This window comes from Cebus imitator, unplaced genomic scaffold, assembly GCF_001604975.1.
Source record: "Cebus imitator isolate Cc_AM_T3 unplaced genomic scaffold, Cebus_imitator-1.0 Scaffold7, whole genome shotgun sequence".
In the NCBI taxonomy this organism is placed as follows: Eukaryota; Metazoa; Chordata; class Mammalia; order Primates; family Cebidae; genus Cebus; species Cebus imitator.
In genome coordinates this window covers 13879933-13899985 of record NW_016107322.1, presented here as the reverse complement: position 1 = coordinate 13899985, position 20053 = coordinate 13879933, and the positions used below count along the sequence as shown (strand labels likewise).

At 39.8% G+C, this 20053-nt stretch overlaps 1 pseudogene across 1 annotated transcript; it reads left to right on the top strand.

The window, feature by feature from the left end:
* Window positions 1-2321: 2321 nt before the first annotated feature.
* Window positions 2322-5306, top strand: LOC108312228 (annotated as a pseudogene). Its single transcript, XR_001828557.2, has 2 exons — window positions 2322-2358; window positions 3428-5306. The product of XR_001828557.2 is annotated as a stress-induced-phosphoprotein 1-like (transcript).
* Window positions 5307-20053: the final 14747 nt, after the last annotated feature.

Sequence of the window (20053 nt, the reverse complement as noted above, 5' to 3'; positions counted from 1 at the left end):
GGACGATCAAACACACACACACACCCCGACCACCACCACCAACAACAACTTTTAGGTGACTTGAATCTAGAAGAGAAAGTAAATATACAGAATTTAAAAGTTAGAAACCAGTCTCTAAGTCCAAATATAACAAAATAAAGTAGCCAGATATCCACAGGGCAAAGTTAAAAATGAACATTTTTACATTATAATATGACCATGTCACCTTTATGCTAGTTTTTGCTCATTTGTTTTTAGAGATATTTTTAAATTTTAAAACTGTGCTAAGCGGTTGCCAGGGGCTGGGGAGAGGGGGTAAAGGGTAGTTACTGTTTAATGAGTACAAGTGACAATTTTGCAGATGAAAAGAAAATAATTATAGAGATGAATGATGGTGATGGTGGCATATTATGAATGTACTTAATACCACTAAATTGTGCACTTAAAAATGGCTATGATGGTAAAATTTATGTTGTGTGTATTTTGCCACAATAAAAAAAAATGAAAAGGAAAAAAATCTACATCAAACATTGAAAATAAGGAAGTTATGTCATTTTGAAATTTCACTTGCACTTTATAGGAAGAGTGAAAATGAGAATACTAGACTGCTTCCATAACAGTTATATAGACCTTAGTAACAAAATGCTTTTAATGACAATTAATGTGTTGTTTTTAATACTGATGACCAACTGCCCAGCACAGAAAGGTGAATTTAGCTTAAAAGACTTAGGGATTTTCATATCGTATTTAAAACCTTAACACACTGTGCTTTAACAATATAGAGTCGCTACTAAATGCAAGGGCTCTGCGCAAGTCAGACTGACTTGTCGGCAACCCAGACTCTTCCCTCTTCCTAGCTGAGGGGTTTTTAAGGGTAGTTACTAAAGCTCTCTGAGCTCCAGTAATTTATAGGCATTAAACCTACTTCTTGGGATTGTTTTAAGGATCAGTTGAGATTGTGCATGTAAAGTGCCTGGCCCATAGTAAGCACTGTAAATAGTGTTGATGATGATTTGCACATGCTATTTTTACGTCTGTGCTTCTTCCACCTGCCCACACTCAGCCTGGCTAGAGTTTCTTCTAGAAACCCCTACTGATCCAGACATCCTCACCCCAATCCCTAGTGCACTCTGAGTATGTTGAATTCTGTACTTGTTCTTACCACATGCATTTTAATTACATACGTCTTTGTGTCGCTAGATTGTGAACTCTTTGAAGGCAGGAACTATCCTGAATCTTTAAAGCCAAAGAATTTAGGAGTGCTTGTCACATAATCATCAAGAACAATGTTATATGTCCACTAAAAGACCTAATATAATCTTTAGGAGTATTTATAAAAATAGCGTGTTCTCTGTTTTTAAAAGCTTTTACAAATAAACTCTGACCATTGGGATGGAATCTTGTAGAACATTAGCTGCATGGTTGGATTAGATCCATGGTTCCCAAGTGTGTGAGAGTGTTATATGCAGGGTAGGGGGTAAGTTTTTCAAGCATTCTTTCTTGGGAAACTATTCTAAGACTATGTTATTATGTCCTTCTGTGTTAAAATTGTCCTTTTTTAAAAAGTGAAAAGAGAACTATGATTATTTAGAGAGTGGGGTTCTTTGTTCAGTTTGGTTTAATGTTCTTAACTAGCAAAATTAAAAATTAGCAACTTTCTCTGTTTCTCCACCCTCTGGCATTCCAACATTTTAAAAGATTTAGTTATTAGTAAAACCAAACCCAGAAATCAATGAACATTAAGGTTCATTTCAACTCTTACTCTGATTGTGTAATAGAAAAACTGTGTTCCCTACATACATTTTCTGATCATATATACAGGCACATTTTAGAATTTAGGAAACAGAAAAGTGTCCCCAAACTCATATCATAAACTTCCACTAATGGTAAGCCTAGATTTCAGACCAGTGACAGATTTTTGAGAACTTACTCATTAAGTTAAATTCAAGCCCCTTGTCACCAAGAGATTGTCTTTCAGAAGGAGGCACTAGGAATGGAAGTATATGGGGCCCTAAGATAACAAGACGCCGCACTGTTAAGTTGATTTTGTTTTCCAAAAATAAAACAGAAACAATCAAAGCCAAGTAATGAAAAAACTGCTACTACAAACAGACAGACATCTTTTCTCAAAACTTCATTAAGCCACTTTTGCTTTTCCAGTATTTCCTTTTCAATCACTCCAAACAAGCAATATACATTATCTTCTTAAAAATTGGCTTGAGAATCCTCTTGTCTTCTGGTCAACTTCGAGATGTCAAAAACCAGTGTTCATGACATTTTAGTCTCTATATGGGAAGTGACAGTCCAAACCCTGAAATTGGCTGATGTCAAATACCCAGACGATGGAAACTTCTGCTAAAAGGTTAACCAGAATATGGAGTACAGTGGGATGAAATGTGGTTTAGAGGAAGCTTGCAAAGCTAAACATGTTAAGCACCTGAACATTTCTAATGTTTTAAAATAATATATATGACAAAGCTCTTGTAGAATCAGGCTTGGTTGGCTTAGAAGAGGGCTATTTATTATCAGTGGTGATGCAGTTCCATTCCCTGTGCTTTCCCCGAAACAGCCACACAACCTGTACTGCAAGGAGAACTAGAAAGGGTTCTAAGACTGAATTTTGTCTATAAAAATCTAAATTATAACATTTGTCTTGACACAGTGGTTGAAGACAGTCCCAAAATCTAATAAGAGTTATTTAGCAAGTGTCTGAAGACTTTATAATTAAGCAGACTATTTATCCTAAAAACAATCCTATTGTGCCTCCTTAAAAATTTCAACTCTTCTTTACTCTTCCAGACAACTATTTCACACATTCTTTTCTCTCCTAAGATTTCTAACTACTCCTCCTCCTTCCTCCAGCTAAAGACTTCACCTTGGACACAAACTCATCATTTTTATGGCTGCATAATATTCCATGGTGTATGTGCCACATTTTCCCTGTCCAGTCTATCATTGATGGGCATTTGGGTTGGTTCCAGGTCTTTGCTATTGTAAACAGTGCTGCAATGAACATTCGTGTGCACGTGTCTTTATAGTAGAATGATTTATTTTGTGTCCTTTGTAGGGACATGGATGAACCTGGAAACCATCATTCTCAGCAAACCGACACAAGAGCAGAAGATCAAACATCGCATGTTCTCACTCATAGGCGGGTGAACAATGAGAACACATGGACACAGGGAGGGGAGCACTACACACTGGGGTCAGTTGGGGGGAAATAGGGGAGGGAGGATAGGGGGTGGGGAGCTGGGGAGAGATAGCAAGGGGAGAGATGCCAGATGTAGGTGATGGGGAGGAAGGCAGCAAATCACACTGCCATGAGTGTACCTATGCAACAATCTTGCATGTTCTTCACATGTACCCCAAAACCTAAAATGCAATAAAATAAATAAATGAAAAAAAAAAAAAAAGACTTCACCTTGGATTCGATTCAATGGGGTTCCAGGCTGCGCTGCGCTATGGAGCAGGGTCAGTGAGCTGAAAGAGAAGGGCAACAAGGCCCTGAGTGCAGGCAACATTGATTCTGCCTTACAGTGCTACTCTGAAGCCATTAAGCTGGATCCTCACAACCACTTGCTCTACAGCAATCGTTCTGCCGTCTATACCAAGAAAGGAGACTACTAGAAGGCTTAGGAGGACCGCTGCAAGACCATCAACCTAAAGCCTGACTGGGGCAAGGGCTATTCACGAAAAGCAGCACCTCTTGAGTTCCTAACCTGGTTTGAAGAAGCCAAGCGAACGTAAGAGGAGGGCTTAAAGCACGAGGCAAATAACCCTCAGCTGAAAGGGCACAAAACTACAAGATCCCCGGATCATGACCACTCTCAGTATCCTCCTTGGGGTCGATCTGGGCAGTATGGATGAGGAGGAAGAGGTTGCGAGGCCTCCACCGCCACCCCCTCCCAAAAAGGAGACCAAGCCAGAGCCAATGGAAGAAGATCTTCCAGAGAATAAGAAGTAGGCACTGAAAGAAAAAGAGCTGGGGAATGATGCCTACAAGAAGAAAGACTTTGACACAGCCTTGAAGCATTATGACAAAGCCAAGGAGCTGGACCCCACCAACATGGCTTACATTACCAGTCAAGCAGCCGTATACTTTGAAAAGGGTGACTACGAGTGGGGAGCTTTGTGAGAGGGCCATTGAAGTGGGGAGAGAAAGCCAAGAAGACTGTCGACAGATTGCCAAAGCTTATGCTCGAATTGGCAACTCCTACTTCAAAGAAGAAAAGTGCAAGGATGCCATTCATTTCTATAACAAGTCTCTGGCAGAGCACCGAACCCCAGATGTGCTCAAGAAATGTCAGCAGGCAGAGAAAATCCTGAAGGAGCAAGAGCGGCTGGCCTACATAAACCCCGACCTGGCTTTGGAGGAGAAGAACAAAGGCAACGAGTGTTTCCAGAAAGGGAACTATCCCCAGGCCATGAAGCATTATACAGAAGCCATCAAATGGAACCCAAAAGATGCCAAATTATACAGTAATCGAGCTGCCTGCTATACCAAACTTCTGGAGTTCCAGCTGGCACTCAAGGACTGTGAGGAATGTATCCAGATGGAGCCGACCTTCATCAAGGGTTATACCCAGAAAGCCACTGCCCTGGAAGCAATGAAGGACTACACCAAAGCCATGGATGTGTACCAGAAGGCGCTCCACCTGGACTCCAGCTGTAAGGAGGCGGCAGACGGCTGCCAGCGCTGTATGATGGCGCAGTACAACCGGCATGATAGCCCCGAAGATGTGAAGCGACGAGCCATGGCCGACCCCGAGGTGCAGCAGATCATGAGTGACCCAGCCATGCGCCTTATCCTGGAACAGATGCAGAAGGACCCCCAGGCACTCAGCAAACACTTAAAGAATCCTGTAATAGCACAGAAGATCCAGAAGCTGATGGATGTGGGTCTGATTGCAATTCGGTGATAACTTGTTCATCCCCACTTCCCTTCGCCCTCATGTGGAAAGAGGAGCTGGGACCGCTGCGAGCAGCACGGAGCGGAAGGGAGAGCAGGGGGAAAGAAGGCCTCATCTCTAAATTTATACATAACCCCGGGAAGACACAGAGACTTGTACTGGCACTGTTCGTGCCGCCGCTGCCTCTGCGCCTTCCCAGCACACGCATGGTCTCTTCACCGCTGCCCTCGAGTTCCATGTCTCCTTCCCCTGCCCCTAGTCACTGTCTGGGCTGCTCTCCCATAGTTGGTTATTTTTTATTTGGGGCAGCGGGCATGTACGGGGAGGGAAGGGGCTTCTTTCCAGCCTCAGGTCCCAGCTATCTCATGTTGTTTATTCCACGTCCCCTTCTCCAATAAAACAAACCAGTTGGGCGTGATAAAAAAAAAAAAAAAAGACCACCTCATACTTCATAAAAAATGTAAATCCAATAGAAAAAGAACCACCTCACTGCTTAATAATCTTTCCACCAACTTCCTTGCACCTGCATCCTTTTCTCTCCTACATAAATGTCTACCTTTCAAGTGGATCATTCTCATTGACATACAAACATCCCTTACCATCCTCTATCTTATAAAACAAACTTGGCTTCCTCGACTCCACATGGTGAGGTCCCGTCTGTTTCTCAGATCCCCTTCTGAACAAAACTCCTGTCTCGACTTACCTCCCTCTCACTCACTTTCTAATGTGTACTGATGGTTTTTGATTCCAATGTGCATCAGTGACCTAACTTTGCCAGCACCCCAGTTCTCCATATTCAGCTTTTGTGAACACCCAGAAGCAGTATTTGCTGTGATTACAGAATCTCTTTTCGTCAGCTTCTTTTGTACCACTATCACTTGGTTTCCCTCCCACTCCACTTCCCACTCTCCTTGCCAAGATCTTCTTCTATCAGATTCCGAATGTCAGAGAAATGTGGGGCTTTGTCCTGCACTCTCTATTCCTCTCTATCTATGCTCTCTAGGTGATTCTATTTAGTCCCATATGTTTTAAGATAAGGATTCTGAATTTTTTAGCTCTGGTCCTGGGATTCCTAAACTTTGGTGTCATAAACCCCCTTGGCAGTCTGGTTAAGCCTAGGAGCCCTGTCACAGCATGTTTCTACATGAAAGAGTATTACAAAAGAAACAACAAGGTATAGTAAAATATAGTTATTAAATTAAAAATTTACATAATAAAAGATAATTTGCTAAATTCATTAAGTAATGTGATAAAGCATAGGCCTTAATAATGAGCATCAATAATACCAATGTGGTGAGTATACACAATATTCGAGATAATGGTAATGAAATGAAAATATCTCTCACTTATATTGTTGAATATATCATGAGTATTGCCAATGTTACTGTTTTGTTGTCTATAATCATAATTGAAAGAAACATTGAATTTCAATGAAAATCAAATCCAGTAATACATAACATAATAAATCATGATAAAATAGGATTTATTCCAGAAATAAAAGATATATAAATGGTATGGTGGCTAATTTTATGTGTTGACTGAGCCACAGAGTGCCCAGATAATTGATCAAATGTTTATTCTGGATATTTCTATGAGGGCATTTTAGATAACCATTAAAATTGGTAGGGCCAGTAAAGCCTATTCCCCTCCCTAATGTGAGAGGCCACAGCCAATCAATTGAAGGTCTAAATAGAACAAAAGAGTTGGTCCTGTCCAAGTAATTCCTCCTGCCCAATTCACATTGAACTGAGACATTGGCTATTTCCTGCCTTTGAACTCTAACTGAAACATTGGCTCTTCCTGTTGAGCCAGGGTCTTGAGCCTGTTGATTTTCAGACTGGAACTACACCATTGACTCTCTTGGGTCCCCAGCCTGACAGTCCTACAGATCTTGGGACTTGTCAGCCTCCATAGTTGCATGAGTCAATTCTTTATAATAAATAAATATTCTGTTTCCTATTGGCTCTGTTTTTTCTGGAGAATCCTAACAAATACAAATGACTATCAACACATGGAAAGATAGTAAACATCATTCATCATCAAAAATTTCAAATTAAACTCAGCATGTTACTACTACACAACCTCTAAAATAGTTGTTTTTAAAATAACAAATGTTGGCAAGGATACAGAGCAATGAGACTACTCATCGCTGAATGTAGATATTGACAACCAACTTAAATAGGTTTGTTTTCTTATAAAGCTAAATACATACTTACAATACATTTCAACAATTTCACTCCTAGGTATTTAATCAAAGAAACTAAAGCATTTTTTCACTTGTGGTGGGTGGGGTATGGATGGCCCCAGGCATGCAGCAGTGGTGCAACTATTTAAACTTTCAGTGGTGAATTGGGGTGAAACACTAATGGAAGGGACTGCACAGGTGGGTGCAACTTGTCAAGCATTGGAAAGTACAGGGGAAGAAGTAATTATAAACACTATATGGAATTGGATGGCAGACACTTATAGTGATTAATCATCAATTAAAGGCTAATCACAAAAACCAGAAGATCTCCTGGTGGCATCTCCTCTCTTCTCCTCTCCTGTGCCTAGAGAGCAGAAACAAACTGAAGAATCTGAGTATCAGAGATTGAGAGGATGTTAGATTCTTCACCTTCAACCTTAGCAAGTCTGATATACCAAGATCAGGGCCCTAATTGGGGAAGATTCGGAGATAATGCCAGCACACTTATGGGGTAGTACTTGGAAGCTTGGAGAAAGCAATGGCTCATAGCAAATGAAGTAAAACGCCACAACTGCTGTGGTAAACAGAAGAAGGAATCAAAAGGCTCAGAGAAATGGGCAGACTAAGGTATATACATCACATAAAAGATCAGAAAACCTAGTATATTAGTCTGTTACTATGCTGCTGACACAGACATACATGAGAATGGGCAATTTACAAAAGAAAGAAGTTTATTGGACTCACAGTTCCACGTGGCTGGGGAAGGCCTCACAATTATGACAGAAGGTGAAAGGCATTTCTTACATGGTAGCAGCAAGAGAAAGAGCTTGTGCAGAGAAACTCCTGTTTTTATAACCATCAGATCTTGCGAGACCCATTTACTATCACGAGAACAGCATGGGAAAGACCCGCCCCCATGATTCAACCACTTCCCACTGGGTCCCTCCCACAACACGTGGGAATTATGGGAGCAACAAGATAAGATTTGGATGGGGACACAGAGCCAAATCCTATTACCTACTATATGGCTCTGTTCCATAGGACGATCTGAAGAATGCTCCATTTACCAAAGCAATAACCAATGAACTGAGTAGATGAGAAGGGCAGCAATATCACTACAGAGCTTATTGGTGGCAGCCCCTGCAGTCCTGAGCTGACTACAAGAGATGCTATTACAGAACCTAGCTCCCTGATAGCAATGAGGATCATGAGATACTAGAGCCAGGTGACTGCACTTAAACATCTGAAGCAAAGTAAGTGCAATCATGGTAATAAGCAGCAAAGTGTGGGTAGCCTCCAGGAAGGTCTGACCTGAAGAGAGCTAAAGCAGTAGTTAATACCATTGTTCTCAAACTTGAGCACGCAGCAGAATTACCTGGAGGGTTTTTTAAAACACAACTTGCTAGACTCCACCTGCCTCATTTCTGATAGTAGTTCTGAGGTGGGACCTGCTATATTGGATAAAAAATAAGTTCTCTGGTGATACTAATGTTGCTAGTCTAGAAATCATTAGTTGAGAATCAGTAGACTAATAGAACATGGCACTTTCGGGGGCAAGATTGTCAGTCAACAAGAATATTATTAAATATTTAACATCAAGAGAATTCATGAATGAATAATCAGAAGGCTAAAGGCCTAATTAATCATCCTGAATTTATTTTTTAGAGTGGTGTTTATGGAGGCCAACTAACAGAATTTTGGCTCAGGTTTGGCTCACAGTGGATCCATTGGCTCTTCAGATTCACCTGGTTATTTCCTCCATATTACTTCCTTGGTTTGTGGAGCAAGAAAGATCATACTAAGAAGGCTAAGTGGAAATCTCTGAAACTCCTCCCTTATAATCCAAGAAAGATAGTAAACCAAAAATAAAATTGCATCCTAGGACGAACGAAAGAGAAGATTGTCATGCTTAAAGACTTAGAGGATATAGAGATAGTGACCCACATCATATCCTCATTTAATTTACCAGCCTGGGTCCTACAAAAACTAGATGGGTCCTGCCAGATGAAAGTAGACTAATGCAAAATCAACAAAGTAGTAGGTCCAAATTCAGCTGCTCTGCTAGATGTGGCCAAAACTAATTATCATAGTCTTAGTATGATATAAGGCTACTGTCCTGATTAACACATTTTTTAACCCTATTTGAAAGGAAGACAAGAATCAGTTCACAATCATGTTGGAAAGACACCAGTATAAAGTTACAGTCTTACCCCAGGGCATGTTAACTCTCTTGTTCGCTGTCTTAATACAGTCCAAATGGACCTGGACCATCTGGACATTCTGCAGAATATCACGGTAGTCAAATGGTCATATTAACTGAACAAGATGACCAAGAAGTGGATGTACATTTGAAGCCTTGGTAAGAAACATGCATTGTATAGGATGGGAGATAAAACCCATGAAGATTCAAAGATGTACCAGATCGGTGAAATGCTTAAGAGACCATTGAGGAGCTTAGGACAAGACTGTCAAAGTAAAAGACAAATTGTTTCATCTTGGCTTTTCTATTATGAAAAAAGAACCACAAAACCTAGTTCTTTGAATCCTGGAGGCAGCCTATTCCCCACTTGGGAATGGTACTCTGACCATTTACTTAGTAACCTGTAAGGATACAAGCTTTGAATGTGGCCCAGATGAAGGATATGTTCTGTAAAATGTCCAAACTGTGTGTAAACAGCCTTTCCAGTTGGGCCATATGACCCAGCAGACCCTAAGGTATCTCTGGTGGGAAAAGACACTATGTGGAGTTTCTGGCAAGCACCAATAGGAAAATCACAAGGACATTTGAGGGTTCTTGCACGAAGCTATAGCATCTAAAACACAAAATTATATACAGTTCAATAAACAGCTCCAAATGTGCTGATGAGCCCTTGGGAGTATCTGATAGTGAAATGTCAAATGACTATGGGGGTAGAACAGTTTTTCATTCTGTCAGACCCATCATGTCTCAAGGTTGTACTCTTCCAGCATCCATCTATCTTAAGATATAAATAGGACATTTTGAATTGAACCCATGTAGGGCCAATTCAAGGGGATAAGTAAGCTGGTGCAGGAGAATCTTTGAACAGTGTACCAGTCACTTTGTATGAAAAGAGAAGCGGACCCAGGTTATAAACTCAAAGGCAGTGACAATTGACTTGGCTAGTTGATTAGAGGTCTGCAGGAAGGATATTGGATGATTGTGTACAAGTCTGAGGAAGAAGCATGTGGGTAGATGTATGGGAGAGAATATGATGAGTGAAGATCTTTGTATCCCAGGTTAAGGTCCACAAGAGGGCAGCCATCCACGGAAGAGGCATTTAACAACTAAGTAGGCAGAATGACCTGGCGTTTGATGTCAGCCACCTCTGGCCACTGGACAAACACGTTCAGGCACAACTGGTTTACAAAAAGAGAAGCTAACTCGTGGGCCCAATTGCTGATTCAGCTACTGCCACAGCCAAAGGTCCCACGTGCCAGCAGCAAAGACCAATGCTGAGTCCTAATGCACTTAGCAACCAGCTACTTAGCAAGCTACTTCGCAAGTGTATTTCAGTGGATTTGCCCAATGCTGGAAAGAACAGCAATTCTTCTTGACTGGAATTAACACATATTCCAGATAGAGTTTAACTTTCCCACCCACAGGGCCTCAGCCAGTGTCACTACCTGAGTGTATACAGAGATGATACACTACAGGGATGAAGTGCCATTCTCCAGGCCAAGATAAGCTCTATTTAGGGCTACAGGTGGCCTCCTGGGGTGCTGCCCCTCCACACAATTTTGAAGATAAATGGACAAGTCCTGCATCCACAGCCTAAGGATGGTGTGGTGACCAAGGGTACAGACCCTTCAGGTGTGAGTGACTGATTGAACCTATCAGTTAAGCCACAGAGAACTTCTGAGAGGCTGAGATGAGAATGAAAGGAATATAGATTGGGCAGTAGAGAGATATGAGGTGTGACTTCCACAACAGCTATAGATGCAGGGGTTATACTGCATCCTACTAATCTTCCTCTTATAAATTTCCAGGAAAAGAGACCTACTGCAGTCCTGGAGATTATCCCAGACGTCTTATGTGAAACAAGAGGATCTGTATATTCCAAGAGGTAAATTCTAGTGAATTCTTTGGTATAACATCCAGGCTCCTTTTCAGGACCAAGACACACATGATACCAGTAGCCAGGAGTATTTGCTGCTAATTACTCACAGCTGCATCTCCCTCCAGACCTTGCCCTCTGTGGAAGGGTACTACTTTGCCCAAAGTTATGCTCCCTTGCAGGAAAGCCCACATCTAATAACTGACCTATGTGGGGTTACAAGAGCTCAACCCCTTTGCCTCAATTGTGGATACCTCTGAAGTCCCAGCCCTTCAGAATTCCCTGTGGGATTACCTGAAACATCTGTTGCTGCAACCCACTTCTGCCTTTCTATCTGTCCTATCCTGCTGCCTTTACTCCCTCAGATTTGTGCCTGAACACTCGCTTGATAAACCTCCTGCACATATATCTCAGCATCTGAGTCTATTTCCTGGGAACCTGAACCTGCAACTGTAATGTTATTTTATGTAGTTTGTAGCATGGCTGAAATGTGAAAAGAATGGAGGTATGAAGACCAGCTACAAATTGTTAAGAAACAAAGCAAGAGATGTTATAGGCCTGGCTGGGAAAGTGTGTATGTGGTAGGAAAGGAGATGTATATTTGAGAGGCATTTCAAAAGAAGAAGAAGCAGTATTCCATTCTGATTCAATGTTGAAATTGAGAGGTAGGAGTCAAATTTAGACCTTTGGTTATTGATAAAATGGCTGTACAACTGAGAGAAAAGAAGGGCAAAGAGCATAACAGAAAAGAAAAGGTATTCCACTTAGACCTGTTGCATTTGAGGTGATGGTGTACACCCGAAGGAAATGCAGTTACTTTAATATATTCCACGGGAAACATCTAAATTGAGTCAGTAGCAGCTGCTCCTCAGCCATCTTTGTGCATAGATTTTCTTACACAAGGCCTATAGATAAGCTCACTAAATTCCAACAGGAGGGATAGTACAGCACTAGAGATTTCTTCTCTTCATTTTTTCCACTTCCAGATCTGATGTCCAATATCAGGAATGTTCTGTGAGATGATCAATCTTTATGATATCTTTTTCTTGAAAGTAATTAAGTGGGCTGAAACATAATAATATAATCTACCAGTTGAGAGATTTGTAAAATAAATAGGACATTTTTAATACACCAGACCATAGTTGCAATGCATAGATACATAAAACTATTTCTCTAAAGTCAAAGTATAATATCTTTATTTTGCAGAGAAGCAAATAGACTTTAAAAGCACTGAACTATCAGAGGCATGCAAAACGTATCAGACTATGTGAAAAATACTCCATAAGACAATTTGATCAAACCCGCCTGTCTTGCTATGTTTTACTTTCCTCAACCCATCTGCAGTTTAGAAAATGTGTATTTTTGAAACTTATGCTGAGCCCCTCTCTCATATGCTTTCTTAGGCCATTAAGCTATTAATACTATATTCATCCATATTAGATTTCTTTCCTTAGGAAAAGGCAGCCACAATAGTTACAATTATGCAGTTTACTGCAGAAAAGGATTGAAAGTGCTTCTTTGTGTTACTTCTCCACCATAGGGTATTTCTTAACAATGTGTTTAAAGACATAATCTTTTTCTTCCTCCTAATCTTAGATCAGTCCTTCAAATATTACTTAAAGATTTGGTAAACCAATGCTTGTTTGCACAGGATTTTCTTCTGTCTTGCTTGTTTTCTTGCTTTTTTTCCTCCCTTCCTCCTTCCCTCTCTCCCTCCCTCTCTTTCTTCCCCCCTTCCTTCCTTCCTTCCTTTTTTCCTTCCTTCCTTCCTTCCTTCCTTCTCTTTCTCTCTCCTTCCCTCCCTCCCTTTTCTTTTCTTCTCTCTCTTTCTCCTTTTCTTTCCCAACATAAAGCTGGAGACTTAAAGGGCAGCAAATTGACTATGACCATTTGTGGAATGTGAATACATGGAGGAAAATCTGTGTCTATTTTTGTGTTCTAGCACAAAACAAGATATGCATGTAAAGTGTCTGCCAATAAAATACTTAAATTCAGAATCCTCCAGTTTCTGTACTTGTATTTCATTAGCATTTGGGAAGAGTGTTAATATTTGGTTAAGTTAAATCCTGCTGTTCCTCTTGTCAAGATAACATAAAAATGCTGCATCAGCTGTAATTTTATCTCGACTCTTCTTAATACCCTCCTACAGAGCAACAGTGTGCCTATAGCAACATAGTCTGTGATACACTGCATATGTCTTCATTCGATGTCTTCTTTCTACAGAGCATTATTTTCTCAACTTGTCCTTGGATTCAATGTAGATGATGCCTAACATTTCTTTCTAACCAGAAGACTTAAAAGAAAATATATTGGTACTTTAATGCAGCAATCATATGATGCTCAGAAAATGAATGTGTATTTCTCTCCCTTCCCTGCTACACACCGTGTGCAAACAAAAGGCTCTGTCTGATCACCTAAGCTGATGAGGCAAGCCCTTAAGCAATGTCACATGCTTAAGCGCATGTCTGCAAATTTAATTTGCTAAAAACCCCAATAAACGTTCCTGTATGCTTTATTTCTTTCCACTTTTTGCTTATTACTAAAGCATTTCCATGTGCAAACACAAGTATTTTCTTTTCTCATCAGTCTCCTCCTCCTGTTCTGTTCTTTGAGTTATGGTGCCATTCAGTAATTTAACATTGCCGTGCTTTATCACTGGAGCTGTAGAGTCAGCCTACAGTGCCTTAATAGTAGGAAAGAAAGTTCACATAGAAAAGAAATGTCCTGGCAAGTTTTTTTTTCATATAATAGAACAATTAATAATTCTTTCTTTTTTTAATACATTTTAGATTTGGGGGTACATGTGAAGAACATGCAAGATTGTTGCATAGGTACACACATGGCATTGTGATTTGCTGCCTTCCTCCCTATCACCTATATCTGGCATTTCTCCCCATGGTATCTCTCCCCAACTCCCCAACGCTCACTGTCCCTCCTCCATTTCTCCCCGACAGACCCCAGTGTGTGATGCTCCCCTCCCTGTGTCCATGTGTTTTCATTGTTCAACAGCCACCTATGAGTGAGAACATGCAGTGTTTGATTTTCTGTTTTTGTGTCAGTTTGCTGAATTTACAGGGATGTGAATTCATGTTGTTTCACTAATATCTGCATACTCTGGTTTGTAAGGTCTTTTGGTATGGCTTGTGAAAGATGGAAGGATCACTTCTTCCCCTTCTTCTGGTCCTTCCCTCCCTTCCTTCTCCTCTCAAGAGAGCCTGTGCCTGTCCCAAGGCTTAGAGAGTCAGGAACTCCAGAATTAGCTTGTAGCCCTCCACCTGGAGCTAAGGTTCCAGGATATTCATGTCTACATTCAACAGAAGATAATAATAACGTCATTTGTGTAGTGCTTTGCATCACACAACATGCTTGTACCTACAGTAATTTCATATGTACCGAGTCAAAAAACCCTTGAGGTATTAAATATGTCTAAATAGAAATACAGAGCAGTTAAGTAATTTGCCCATGTTGACACAGTTAAGACCTAGGATATGGAGCCAGGAAGCAAACATAGATATCTAAGAACAGAGGTTCCCTGCTTTGGATTAATGGTTCTCAGAAGGAAAGTGCCAGGAGAAAATTCATAAATTTAGGTGCTTTTGAATTTGTATTCTTAAGGCAAAATAAGTTTGTAGTATAAACAAAATGCTAAGTAGTCAAGAGTTATTGGATAGCAATATTATACATGAAAATGCCTAAAATGTGCAGTGACTGAAAAAAATGATATAAATATGCTTGTAGAGATTAAAAATATTTTTATAGACTAGTCACTTGTTCCTCCCCAACAGGTATTTTTCTTAATTGTTTTGGGATAAAGCCATTTTTAGAATTCATACTTTAAATCAACTACAAAATGTCTCTTCAAATTATCATATCATAAAATGCTGTTGTTAGCCCAAACCACTTCTAGGTATGAAAGTAACGAAGTGAACAGATTCAAGGTTAATTGCTACCCAGAGAAGAATCTATTTGCAAAGCTATAATCCTAGATCAGTTGCCTCCCTGAATCAGGCAGTCAACATTTACTATTCTAGGAAATCAGATCCATTTTAAAATTAATCTAAATATAGGATAATTAGCAAAGAAACTCTACTGGTATTATAAAAAGAATTAACACATTTCTAAACCAAATGTAAACTGCTTTTTAGATAATCTACAGTTTGGGATTAATTACATACTGGATCCATTACTGGATAGTTTAAGTTCTCCTATTTTGCTTGAAGAAGAACTTTTTTAAGTCTTTTAGTTTTAAAATTTCAGAGAAACATATCTGATTTATTTGTTCTGATTTATGATTCTTGGAAGGCATATCATTCTCTCCAAGGAACTAAAGAATAACTTCAAATCATGGTAGGAGTTTCTTTTCATGGCCCATTCCCTCAGAATGTGGGTTTATCACATAGTAGGATAAATCAGAGCATAAATTGCTAACCACTATATCCGTCTCACTCACAAAATAAAACCTATGCTCATTTATTTGCTCATTGCTGAAGCAATTTGACTATAATATATTCTGTACACGTATCAAACATTTTTTATTTTCACAGAACCCGTCTCAAAGCAATTGCCTCTTCAAGATTACTTTCTATGTTCTAATTCACAAACAGAGCACTTGGCTACTGCTTCATAGAATTATACTGTAAAACATCTCCTGATCTCTCCATCTTTCAGTAGAAACTTCATTCTAAAGCTTAAAATTGTATATGTATGAATATGACTTTAAAAAAGAAGAAAGAAAGAAAACAAAGAAAGAGTAATGAAGTACCGGAACAGGTAGAAAAAAGAGTTTATTACTTCTTTTTTGTTTTTTATTTTCCCCAGGGAAAAAAAAAAGGATTTCTAGGCTGAAGAATTAAGTAGAGAAATAGTGTTTAGTTATGTTGTGAGAACCTCACACTCTCTGCCCTTCTCTCGTTTCTTTCATTTCTGTAGTGCATCTAGAACCAGAAGCTCTGTAACCATAAAGCCCAGTTCTGATCTTGATAGAAAATTGCCTTGGCATGTTTATAAGTCATACAATTGAGTTGTTGAGGAAAGTCTTAGGAATCATGATTTCTCTGTGTAGCATATTTTCCAAGAAAGAGTGGGGAGGGAAGAAGAATGGGTAGAAATCAAATCCAAATGATAATCAAATTTTTGTAAAAGTTTCTTTCGTTTCTGCAGTAGCATATATGTGATTTTACACACATACGCCACACATGCACACACACGCTCTCTCTCTTTTGGAAAGCCCATAAGTAGTGGCTCTGTTGTGTGATTGGGGGAAATTATTTTACCTTTTAATATTTCAGTTTCCTCCCAAAGTGCTCGAAATATCCTGAGTTGATGCTTAGGATAATATTTTTTAATAAATAAATGATTCTTTCTATCTAAATATAATCCACCTAGTAAATATATATGTGTGTGTGTGTGTGTGTGTGTGTGTGTGTGTGTGTGTGTGTCATATATATGTGTGGCATATATATGTATCTCATATATATTTATATATGAACACACATATATAAATCTGTATGTGTATACTGTTAGTGGTATTGTTAATTAGTACAGCCATTTTGGAAAACAATATGGCGATTCCTCAGAAAGCTAAAAATTGAATTATTATATATGATCCAGCAATCCTACTACCGGGTATATACCCTACCCCAAATTGAAATAGAAGCGATTTCTGTACACTCATGTTCATTGCAGCATTATTCACTTCTGTTGGAAACAACCTATCAACAAACAAATGGTTTTTTTAAATTGGGTGTATATACACAGTGCAATACTATTCAGCCTTTAAAAATAAGAAAATTCTCTCATTTGCCATAACACAAGTGAACCTAGAGGTCAATATATTAAGTGAAATAAGCCAGGCATAGACAAATACCATATGACCTCACTTATATGTGGAATCTTAAAAAGTTGAACTCATAGAAGCAGAGAGTAGACAGGTGGTTACCAGACACTGGGGGAGGGGAGAGGACCGGGAAAGGAGAGATGTTCGTCAATGGTTACAAAGTTTCAGTAGAAAAGGAGGAATAAGTTCTGTGGTCTCCTGCACAGCAAGGTGCCTACATAGTTAATAATAATGTATTATATATTTCAAAATAGCTAAAAAAAGGATTTTAAATGTTCTCACCACAAATAATAAATAATTGGATGGATATGCCAAGTAGCCTGATTTGATCATTCCACGACGTATACATGTATCCGAACATCACCTTATGCCCCATTAATACCACTATTATCCATTAAAAATAAAATAAAACTAAAAATATATGCATGTCTGCTTTTTATTAAATTAGCTTAAATCCTTTTATATGTAGATAACTAAAATAATACATATGAAAGCATTTATCTTTTTTCCCATCCCCATACTACACAGAATACTGATTGTGGAGAGGGTTCTTCTTAACAGAGAGCCTCTCTCTTCATCTTTAGCCCCTTCCTGATGCTTCCTAACCTCTGACTGAGAGTACTTGCTAGAGTCAACCCATATTTTAGAATAAAGCTAAATGCAACAGTAAGTATCCAACAATACAAATGCACTATGTCTTCTAAATTTGGAGAGCAACAAGAAACATAGTAGCTGCTTAGAGCTACACAGAATCTCAGGATTCATCTATTTCAACTGCACTGAGAGAGGAGGAAACTGATACCTAGGGCAGTTAGGTGACATTCTCAAGGTCACATGGCATTGGAACTAGAATGCAACTTCCACCCCAGAGGTTTCCTCATGATACTGCTACTCTCTTCACTATGCCTACTATCCAATCCAGTTATTGTAGGTAAGGACACTTTTCCAAAAGCTCTCCTTATGCATTTGCCCATGCAGGCTCCAGGTCAGCAGGCTCCAGGTCAGGACATGTAGAACTCAGGAAAATGATGTTTGTTGTGATCCTATCTATAAAAGTTCCCTCCTTGTGCTTAACCCAGCTCAGCCTTTCCCTCCACAGTAATGAGGTTATTTAAGTTTGAAATCAGTACCACGATCAGAAGGGCCAGTGATGAGGAACTTAGGTGATTAACGAAACTCATTTCTTCTGCCCCATCAGCCCATTCCATTGACACCCTAACCCCCAACTCTAAACAATATATCAAAAAGGAAAGTTTACTCTGCCAATAGCCCAGTCCCTGCAATAAGGTCCAGATATTTTGGAATACCTGTTTAACCAGGAAGCTAAAGTGCCTTGGCATGTATTTTTTTAAAACTAGAGAAGTGTGAAGAATCAAAACGTTTATCTGTTTGTGATACAATGAGAAATATATACCTTGCAACTAAAAATAAGCTTTTTTAAAAAATGTATTTAGAAAAAGAAGGAAGAGGCCAGGAGCATAGCTTACACCTGTAATCCCAGCATTTTGCGGGGCCGAGGTGGACAGATCACGAGGTCAGGAGATCGATAACATCCTAGCCAACATGGCAAGACCCCATCTCTACTAAAATACAAAAAAAAAAAAAAAATTAGCTGGGCATGGTGACATGCACCTGTAGTCCCAGCTACTCGGGAGGCTGAGACAGGGAAATTGCTTGAACCTGGGAGGCAGAGGTTAGAGTGAGCCAAGATCGCACCAATGCACTCCAGCCTGGCCACAGAGCAATACTCCATCTCAAAAGAAAGAAAGAAAAAGGAGGAAGAATGAACAAGTAACATGCAAACACCATTTGGCAATACTATTTTCAAGCATATAACCTTAGAAAAAGCTTTCAATTGAGCAGTATTTATTAGGCACCTACTATGTGCTCAAGGGGATGTGCTAAGTCCTAAGATGAGAAAGATCACTGAGATGAGACCTCTGCCCTCAGTGAGCTCCTACAGTGATTACACACAGTTCTCTCAACTCCTAGTTTTCATTAAAGCCAAAAGCCACTTCTTCCTCTATTACCCAAATTCAGTTCTTCCTCCTCCCATAATCTGTCATGTTCCTATTTAAGCCTCACCATTTCTTTTATTTATTATTTGTATTTTTTGAGACAGTCTCACTATGTCACCCAAGCTGGAGTGCAGTGGTGTGATCTGTGATCTTTTCTCACTGCAACCTCTGCCTCCCGGGTTTAAGCGATTTTTGTGCCTCAGCCTCCCGAGTAGTTGGGATTACAAGCACAAGCCACCACTCCTGGCTAATTTTGTGTATGTGTGTGTGCAGGGGGACAGGGTTTCACCATGTTGGCCAGGCTGGTCTCAAACTCTTGACCCAAGTGATCCACCCGCCTTGGCCTCCCAAAGTGCTGGGATTACAGGCATGAACTACCATGCCCAGCCAATCATTTCTTATTTGGGTAATTGCAGCTAGTTTGTATTACCAGGTTGAGGAGCTCTTCACACTTCATCCAAATTTGCAAAGGGCATGTGCTCTTATGCCTAGTGTATTACTTGTGGCATTCTGTTTACGCTCCAGACTTTCTTCTGGTCCTTCACTCAACTTCCTTTTCCCGTCCTTTGCCTGACTTTCTTCTTCCGGCCCTTTGCCTGACTTCCCTGTCTTCGTGACTGCCTTCTCTCTAATTCCTGCCCTTCCCGATCAGACTTCCTCCTTCTCTTATACTTTTCGCTGTCTCCATGAACCTAAAGCTAATGTGCTTCTAGGTGACTTGGACTTCTATTTTCCACTCCGAACTCCAAATTTTTCCTTTTTTTTTCTACCAAACTGCATACTCCACATCTCTCAGACGGTTTTTATCTTAAAAATTTTTTTATTTGTATGAATTTAAGGGTTACAAGTGTAATTTTGCTACATGGATAGACTACATAGGGCTAAAGTCAGAGCTTTTAGTGTATCCATCATCCAAATAACAAATATACTCTTTAAGTAATGTCTTATCATCCCCCCTCCTACTTCCCACCCTTCTGAGTCTCCTTTGTTTATTATTGCATCCTTATGTACTCTATGTCCGCGTGTACACATTATTTAGCTCCCACTTA